Here is a 10658-nt window from a genome sequence, read left to right as displayed (position 1 = left end):
GAAAAAAGGGTCATGGTTAGTTAAGTGTATTTTTTTCCATTGTTTTATTACATTTGAAATAGGGGTGTCCAACTCATCCGGTGGCCCAACCCACTCGGTAAATCTGACCAGACCCGAGCCGACCGCCGGCCGATCCGACTACTCTGATGGTCGGCGGCGGATTTTCTTCTCCAGAATCCGATTTGATCGGTTCAATCTCGAATGTTCTCCCCAAAACCCGAAGAAACCCAAACCGACCGAGATATATAGCATTTTCCGGCAAGATTTTTTAGATCCGACAAGATTTCAGCTAGATCCATGAAATCTCCACTGGATTTGGCGAGATCTCGTCGTTTACGCTCAAATCCAGCTTCAATATAGTGGGTTTTGCTCAAATAAGGCTCAGATCTATTAAAAATATGATGGGTTTTGCTCAAATCCAGTGAAACTCCGATGGTTTTTCTCAAATCTGGCGAATCTTCGATGGTATTTGCTCAAATTTGACGACGATTTGGTGTATTTTTGGTTAGATCTCGTGAGTTTTGCAAAAATCAGGTGACGATTTGATGTTGTTTTGCTTAGATCTAGTGATTTTTGCACAACTTCGATGAAGATCCGGTAAAAATATAGATCGCCGTCAAAATGGAATCTTCGGCAGCATCATCGTCGGATTTGACCGATCTGACCGCCGATCAAATAACTCCGATCCGACCTGACCCATTGGATTTTGCGGTCGGCGGCGGGTTTTCTCATCGGAAACCCGATGTCATTGGGTCGGTTCCGAATTGGGCACAAACCCAACCCGCACCGACCCGTGGACACCCCTAATTTGAAGTTAGACTTTATGTCCCATAAAAAAATAAAAAATAAAATTAGCCTTTATGTTAACTAATAGATAAGTTACTCTTTTACTAGTTTTTTTTTTAAGTTATATATTTTTTTACTAGTTGTACTAATGTTTTTCTTTATTTTTCTCTGTCTTTTTGTCCCATTAACTTGAATCAACTTCTTATAAAAAAATAAAATAAAATAAAATAAACCTAGAATCAACTTACTATTTTTCATTGGTACATTAATCGTCCTCTTCTAATATAACCAAATCATCTCAAGCTTATTCTCACTCAATTTTTCATCAATTGGAGACACCATTATCTTTAAACAATTTTCTCGTTTTGAATCCTATATTTTTGTGTATTTTCACTTGTACACAGCTACTTTACAACCAAAAAACTCAATACCATAGGGCATAGATAATCTAATGGGAGTTATAAAATCTTTCAATTCACTTAATAGGTATCTACGATCATGTACACAATACTCTTGATGTACTTCTCCATTTCATCAATATTGCTCTTATTGTATAATTCACTTAATTTTCAATTTATTAATCTTTATAAATTATTGATCAAAGATATCAAGAGCTCTCTCACTCTTGGTATTTCTTGACCATCAAGTTCAAGTCTTACTACCCTCTTCATCGATGTTTCTACTTTTACTAAACTTAGAATATTCTATTTCAGTTATACTTAATCAAAAGTCTTTATATTCTAGAGTGTCTAGTTAAAATTCTAACTTTGCATTACTGTAACTCTACCTCTAACTTCATCCATTAAAATTATACCATTTGCAATAGACATACACCAATGAATTTTCTCTTAAATCAATTTAAATTGAGTTTAATAAAATGATTAATACAATAAAGAAAGAAAGAAAAAAAAAACCAAACTCAATCTCTCTAATTCTACCATGTTGCAACATAGAAATAAAAAATAAAAAATGAAAATGAACCAGTTAGTGATGATTTCTTTTACATGGTTTGCTCATGCTCAATTGTTGAATCCATTTTGTTTGCTAAAATTATTGAATCCATCTAGAGAGAAAGCATAAGTTAATTTAATACCTTATTAAAGAATCTAGTATATATTCTACTGATGAGGGTTCCTATTATCTTAACTGGTAAAGTCTCTGATGGTTAAATACAAGATCTAGGGTTCAATCCCTGCCTACACCAAAAACTGATTGGTGTCTTGGTCTGATGATAAAGAGTTATCATCAAGAGCGGACGTTATAGGTTAAAACTCTCTAAAAATAAAAGCTAAAAATAATATTTTATATAAAAAAAAATTTCCCCTTCCTTAAAATGTGTGAGGAGTTTTATTTTAGTAGTACAATTTTTTTTTAAAATAAATAACACTTGCCACAACGCGAGGATACACTCACAAAATCGTGTTTTTGAGGTCCGAACTTTCAAGCCATATGATTTTCAAAAAATCAGTGCAAAAAAAAAAATTACTCATTGATATTTTAAGAGCAATATTATTATGGCCCAAAGTTGGAATGTTCACTTGGCACTTGCCAAAACTATAATGAGCGCAATAACAAGATTGCATGCCTAGTTACGGATCCAGGAATTTAGGTCGGGGGGCAAGATTAAAAGACAAGATTGAAAGTAAAAAATTAATCAATATTAATAACAAAATAAATAAACAACAATATACTAATGTAATTGTCATACAGAATCTAACATAAAATATAAACTTTTATTTATTTTTTCACACCTAGCTAAATTTACTCGATTGCCCTCGATGATTTTTCATATTTTGAATCTGCTGCGTGATTTATTCACACTTAATAGTCTTGAATATATCTTTCTCAATATATGTGACTAAGCAATCATTCATCCACTGATCTCGTATTCAATTACATAATCGATTTTTAATTATGTTCATTGCTGAAAAAACTCTTTCAATAGTAGTTGTTGCAACTGGTAAGATCAATGCCAAGGTCACCAATGAGTAAACCAATGGATATGAAACATCTTTTTTCATTTCTACCATCGTTTCAGCAAGTTGTCCAATTCCTTTAAGTGCTTAAAATAAGAGAGTCAATCTCGTACTGGAGACTATATTGGTTTGACCAATAGAACGATATATTTCGGTACCGGTTAATATCGGTGTACCGTTTCAGGTTTATCGTTATTTTTTATATTTATTAATATATATGTACATGTGTATGTGTGTGTATGTATATAAATATAAAAGTTTATCATAAAACATTAGCTCAATTCAGAACAAATTATTTATGATTTAAGACTTTAGCATCAATTAAAAGAAAATAAAAAACACAATATAAAAAATAAAAAACTTAATTGTTCAATGCATACTAAGAAAACAAATAATACTAATAAATTAATACAAGTAAGTTACCATTCTATCCTTACAAAAATTCAAAAACTACAAAACTAAAATAAATAAATAAAAAAGCTTTTTTATTTTTATTTTTATTTTTTTCTGTACTGGCCAGTATTTAAACCAATACAAAACCTTAATATTTCGATACCGATATATATACCAGTACAGTACATACCGGCCATTACAGTATTGATGGCTGAAAACTCTTCAATGGACCGCATGTCATGGATGTATGTCTCAAGTTGGTTATCCAAGAAAGACACTTGAATTGTTGAAAAACCACTTGGATAAAACTAAGCAAGCCGTATCAATTTCTCCTTATTGAATGATGAAAATAAGTTATCTGGGTTCAAACACGCAACACAAAATAATAATTCAAAATTTTTAAAACAACTATTAAGTTCTTGAAGTTGCATATCTATAACAGTATAAAAAAGCTCCACTTGATAATGATGTGAATTTTTCATGTTTTGAGTTTTTCGTCATGGCCAAGGTTGATATAATCATCCATATCAGGGACATCAATATTATTTTTTGCACAAAATGCATAAACCTCCTCTAGCAAAGAGTTCCACCCATCATCTCTCTTGACCTGTAAACGTTGCTTTGAAATGTCAACCAACTTCATAGCATTCACAATATCTTAATTTTTTCGTTGTAATGCTTGTGACAACTCATTACACACCTTTCATCAAGTGTAAATCAAACACGAATTCAAACGTGGAGTAAACCAATTAAGATATTTGCTTCTACTTTCTGATCAGAATCTAAACCATCTTCTATAATTGTTTCAATCACATCAATTATAGAAAAAAAAACATGTGAATAAGATTAACAAGTGCACCATAATGAGAACTCCAACGTGTATCTCCAGGTCTTTTTAGACTCATTTCTTGATTCAAGCCACAACCAGTTGAATTTTTTTTTTTTTTTTTGTGCTTCTATAACTTTAGCACTACGTTTTTGGCGAAAAAGATCATGACGTTTGCATGATGCTCCAACAATATTGAATACCTTTGCAACCAAGTTAAAAAAGGTTGCAATTTGAATGTGATTTTTTGCTACTACAACTAATGTTAGTTGAAGCTGATGTGCAAAGCAATGAACACAATAGGTAGAATGATTATATTTCAAAATAAGAGTTTTTAGTCCATTTAACTCACCTCGCATGTTGCTTGCCCCGTCGTAGCCTTGTCCCCATAATCTACTAATGCTTAAGTTATGTTTATTAAATACTTCCTCTATTGCACTCTTTAGTGTCACTACTGTTGTATTATTAACATGTGTAATGCCTAAAAAGCACTCATTCACATGTCCCAATTTGTCTACATAATGCAATGCAATTGCCAATTGTTCTTTTGTAGACATATCACGTGATTCATCAACTATAATAGCAAATAATGAGTCTTCAATATCTTTAATAATAGCATTTATTGTCTCAACGGCTGCAGCATTTGCTATTTCTTTTTGGATATCAGGAGAGGTCATTTGATGATTTTGAGGAGCATTTTCAAGGACTGCCTTATCAATTTCTTTATTGTGCTTTGCAAGAAACTGTAATAATTCAAGAAAATTTCCTTGATTATTGGAGTCTTTAGATTCATCATGGCCACGAAATGCTAATCCTTGCCGTTGTAGAAAACAAATACAATCCACTGATGCATTCAAACAAGTTCGATATTCCCTTTTCTCAACATCTGATTGCTTGTTTATAACTGTTTGAATACTTTGTCTCTGGTTTAACAAAACTTCACATTTTCTTTGAGCTATATTATGTGCGTTGTTTTGATCCCCAATGTGATTTTGTAATTTCTCCTCTCTTTTTTTCCAATTTATGAATCCTTTAGTAACAAATAAGTCTCCCCCTCCTTGATCACCGATATCAAGTCAAAAAAGATAACAATGTAGAAAATATGCAGCATCTTTCGTAATGCTATATTCCAACCAACTAGGATATTCTTTGAACCACAATGGATTAAATCGACGCTTTGTTTTGCCAAATTGACTTTGTGGAAAATCATGGTCAACTGGTTGACAAGGTTTCTTTTGTAGATAATGCCTTCTAATTTGATCTCTTTCATTAGGATGATAGTTAGAAATTTTTATTCTTAAACCAGGATCTGTGGGAAGATTTGCAATATCCACTTTGATATGAGTTTGTTTAGGATTTGATCTGAACTCATTATTATGATCAGGATTCTCCATAATCTCAATTAACTACAAATATATATGTCAAATCATTAAAATAAAGAAAAATAATTACCAATTTATGGTTAAGAATAATCAAATTAAGAGATCAATATAAATACAAATAGTTTAAACATATAATTTGAATTATAAATTTATGGTTAAGAATAGTAAAATCAAGAGATCCATTTAAATATAAATAATTTAAACATATAATTTGATTTTTCAAAAAATTAAATAAATAAATCAATCAAAGTAAAAGTATTAAGAGTATGCATACTTGTGAATATTTGAATGTGTGACTTAAAAACCCAACTTGAATGCTTTTAAAAACTCCATAGAAACTCTGAGGTCCAAACCGAAAGAGACTGGTATCAAAAGAATTTTTTTTCTTTTTGATGGGAGGCATGCTTTGTTTACATTATATATACACCTTTTTTTGTTTTTTTCCTTTTTTTTAGAGTTCTATGCCGGTACAAATTCCTAGGGTTGTAAATGAATCAAGCCGTTCATAAACAGCTTGGGTTTGGTTCCATAAAAAGCTCGTTCATGTTTGTTTGTTTATAAACAAGCCAAGCTTAAGTTTTAGTTTTAGGCTTGTTTAATAAACGAGCTGAGCCTGAGTAAAAAATATTGTTCATGAACAAACTCGTGAACATCAAGGCTCGATACAAAAGTAACAAAGTAAGTTGAGCCTAGGCTTATTTATGAGTTTGGTAATAAAATTGATATGAGCTTGACATATAAACTCATATCCTTCTAAGACTTTAATAAACCACTCATCCAAGCCAAATAGGCTAGATAATAAATTTGATATATGTTTAATAATATAAATGTGTTGGATCTCAAGCTCAAAAACACAATATTGAGTTTGATATAGAGCTCGAGCTTGGCTTGACTAATGAACCAAGCCAAGCCAAGCCGAACTTAAACTTTTATACTTTATAACAAGCTCAAGCTTAAACATTATTCGTGAGCTTGTATCAAGCTCAAGCCAAGCTTGAACATTCTACTTTTGCTATCGAGCTGAGCCTGAACAGTCACTACTCTACAAAGCTCGACTCGTTTACATCCCTACTATTCCTATTCCATGTAGGTGTAGCAGTAGGTAGTTATTTTTTATTTTTTTAATCATTACCAAGTGGGACCCATAGTTTTCTATTAGAGTTGTAGTACATTTTTGTTTTCAAAAGCCCATTAGGCTATTGTGTTTTGACTCCTATTCCATATAGAGATTGTTTTTGTTTTAATCATTACTAAGTGGGACCCAATGGTTTTATATATTAGAGTTGTAGTAAGAGTGGAAGTCTACTGAGAAAAGGTTGCTGTGAATTGAGAAATTTTTTTGCCTTTTGTGTCAGAGGGTAAATAAAACATTTTAGTTTAATATAATATTATTAGTGAAAATTTTGAAAGTTCAGGAGGGGCACCTGCCCCCCCTCCCTCCGCCCCTGCACTGACTGGTTGAACTAGGTTAACCTAAAATCAACCACTAGTTCGGTTTTCAAAACAAAACAAAAACTGTAAAACAAATTGATGTTGTGAGCCATTCAAACTATGATTGGACTAGCCGATTTAGCAAACCACTTGCAGGCTTGAATAGTTCTGGTGATGCTATTGATGTTGAGATCTTGCCAAATATAAGGGACACAGAATGCGAAGAAGGATCTTAGTAAATATGGGTGAAGTGATACTTAATCTAAGGCCATGTTGAATTTGGATCTAGCAATGTGAGGTATCAGTAGCCACGCTATTGATGTTGAGATCTTGGCAAATTGATGTTGGAGGCATTCAAACCACGGTTGGACTAGTCGGTTTAGCAAACTACTTGTGAGCTTGAATAGTTCTAGCAATGTTGTTGATGTTGAGATCTTGCCAAATATAAAGGATGCATAACGCGAATAAGGATCTTAGCTAAATATGGGTAACTTGATGCTTAATATGAGGCCATGTAGAATTTGAATCTAGCAATGTGAGGTTGTTGTTTGTTGCAACTCAAATCAGTAGCCACGCCATGAAGCTATGAGCTCGCTTATGCCGCCATGAGCCATCGTAGTCTGCTACAGGCTCAAGTAACACCAAATTTTTTATGTTTGCTCATACGGTTACAAAGATTGTACTGTTTAGTCACAAGGATTGCTGATGCTATTTGGGAATACAACTTTGTTCTTGGTTTTTCGTCTATGTACTATGTGTACTATTATTATGATTATTGTTATTATTATTATTATTATTATGGGGATAAAAGGCCCAAGATGCGTTTTTGGGCCATGGGCTTAGTCCAATGACGTTTATTTGTCCGAGGACGGTTTGATGGTAATAAAGATGTCAAACTTAAAGACCCATGAGTAAATGTGGTAGAAGAAGTTAATGGAAGTAATTTGAGGAGGAGTATCTCATTGGCTAAGTGAAGTAAGGGTCAGATAGTACGTCATGTTGGCTAGAATGATATTTTAGGAGGTTTTGTGGATGAAGATATGTTTCACAAGGGCACGGAGAGCAAGAACAATTGAAAAATTTCTTAAAGAAAGTTGCTACCACCGCATTGAATACTCTGTACCTAAGTCTTTGGCTGCATTGATGAGGAAGTGATATCTAAACAATAATTTTCAGCCTTACAGCTATTATCTAACGACTTCAAGAAGGTGTTGATGGGACAAGTATCAAGGGGAGTAGTCTAGATCTACAGGTGGAAAGCAAAAATGAAGGGGAGGAGGAAGTATAAGAAGGAGAAAGGTCCTGGAGAAGAGGGGATCGAGGGAGAAGAAGAGAAAATACTGTAAATTGGATATATGTAATTAATCTTTAAGGGAGGAGAAATATAAGAATCTGTTCCTTGGCTTGAGTCCGAGGATAGTTTTATCATATAAACCCATCCATCCTTGTCATTTTGTAATCTTGGGCCATTGTTGTTACCGTTTAAGCTCATTAAAAACAAGATTTCTGACCCATTTTCTATATATTTATTGTATTGGGCTCTTTGAGCCCATACCCTTCCTCTTGTTGTGTTTAGGTACAAATTGCGACCTTACAATTATTATTATTATTATTATTATTATTATTATTATTATGTTTAAGTATTGTTTATTTGCTTTTATGAAAGTTGCAAAAATACATTCGGAATGGTGTTTAGATGTCTTTAGATTATTTAGTTGACTTTGCTACTTTTTACAAATTTAATCTATTTATTTGTATTTTACCCAATTATTAAAGTAATTATCACGTCATCATGCTTCGATTATCGGTTGAACCCCTAACCCAACCTTAAAGCCTAAATCTCTACATATTTCAATTCTTATAATGGTTTGATTCTTGAAACCATAAATATAACAACTATCTTTTAGGACCTGACCTTAATTTAGGGGAAAGCTTCGTACCCACATGAATTTCAGATGCGAACTCAGCTAATTTCTTGGTAAATCCAAACACATTGACATTATATGAACATGATGTTGTCTAAATAATGCTATAAATAGGTGATCTCATCCTATGCACATAGTAAATTATTTAAAGAGTTAGGTAGCAATGGGAGGATATATTGTCAAGCATATGTTTCATGGTGTACAACCCTTTCTCCATGCATAAATGAGTTCTAAAACTTGTTTTAATAGATAGTACACATTTTATTGCCTAACTTAAGATGGGAGACATCACATGCTCTTTACCCAATAATAAAATTGATTAGACATTGGGTGTCCATTCACATTTAGAGTACCTGTGATTGGTGGCAACTTTACTCATCCATCCAAACTAAAGACCTTGCTAAGGGGTTTATCTAGAATTCGATATTGACAAGTGCTTGCACGCAAACACATATTCATGGATGTATAAAAGTGTGTGTTTAATATATTCTTCATTTTGCTACATTGAGCCACCACAAGGTTGGAAGCACCACTAGGCCAAAATACCATTATGTTTTGATACTATAGTTTCATAGTAATTAAAAAAAGAAAATTACAATTCAACCCCATGCAAAATTTTATGATTTTGCATCGGTCCATTATTCCAAAAATCGTAATTCAAATCTTAATGTGGTGGTTCCAAAATGATCGATAATAGTTGCTTCAAAATGTCATAAAAAAGATGAGTCTCACTTAGGATTTTAGTAATCTGATTAAACTGATCCACCTAATTGCCAAAGTTTTCTTAGATGGAGGGGGATGGGATGAGAGTAGAGTGAATTGGAGGAGTATGCTTTAATGAACCTTACTTGGATATTTTATTCTTATCCCTCCCAAGTCTCCATTTTTAATTCCCCAAAATTGGAAAGATTTGAAGGGGAAAGGGATTAAAAAAAAATTGAAATGTCAATTTATATTTATTTCTTTAAAAGTAATAAAATAAGGTCATAATTGTCAATTTTTTCTCTTCTACTCTCACCTTCCTACTTAATTTTTAAAACATCCAAACAAAAAAGATGAATATCTATACTCCTTCCCCTGACTTAATTGTTAAAACATCAAAACAAAGTGAATGAGTAACTATTTATCAAAAAAAAAAAGTGAATGAGTAATTATTCTCCTCTACTCTCATTTAAGATCTTGGACAATTTTTACTAGGTGGGTGGTCGAGTGACGGGTTTGTGCTTAAAAAAAAAAAGTTTAGTCAAATGACAAATTATTAACTGACTTGACCGAAAATGTATCTCTTGTTAGAAATTGAGATAAGTTTGAAGTGCTAGCTAGATTTTATTACTTGAAGTGCTAGCTGGACATTACTGTAATGCATTTTCTAATTTTAGCCTTCTCTTGTGTGACTCTCAGCAGTAAATTGCAGCCCTTAGTGCCACATCAATTATCCAATAGCATTCCATTTGCTTCAGCACATATCTTACAAAAACAGTTTGTGGTTATAATATTACTCTTAAAAGAATTGATAATATTGTTAAGGGAGAGCAAAGTGTAATTTTATAGAACAAAATTGCTAAAATTTATACCTACATATATACTAATATTTTTTTTTTTACAAAAACATTAGGAGGGGCCATTGCCAGCCATGGTCAAAGTCTCCCTCCGTCCATGGATGGGATCTACATCTACAATTGCGCTTTGTAGCATGATTCATCTAAATTCTCAATTATCACTCATTTTTGACAACCATACGGTTGCCGCTAGTTTTGACAAGCTCTTCAATTCACTCATTTGGGCCAAATTTGCAATTGTCTCCTTCTTCATTGCTAGTTTTAGCAAGATTTGCAATTGTCATCATAATTTAGCAAGTTTAAACCAGTTTTGGCAATCAACCCATGGAGTTATAAATAGTCTTGAGAAGCAGCTTCGAGCCACTTGGCAGTAAAATTCA

The sequence above is a fragment of the Castanea sativa genome, chromosome 1, assembly GCF_040712315.1.
Source record: "Castanea sativa cultivar Marrone di Chiusa Pesio chromosome 1, ASM4071231v1".
NCBI lineage: Eukaryota > Viridiplantae > Streptophyta > Magnoliopsida > Fagales > Fagaceae > Castanea > Castanea sativa.
The sequence above is the reverse complement of the archived record's forward strand: the minus strand, read 5'-3'. Positions refer to the sequence as shown.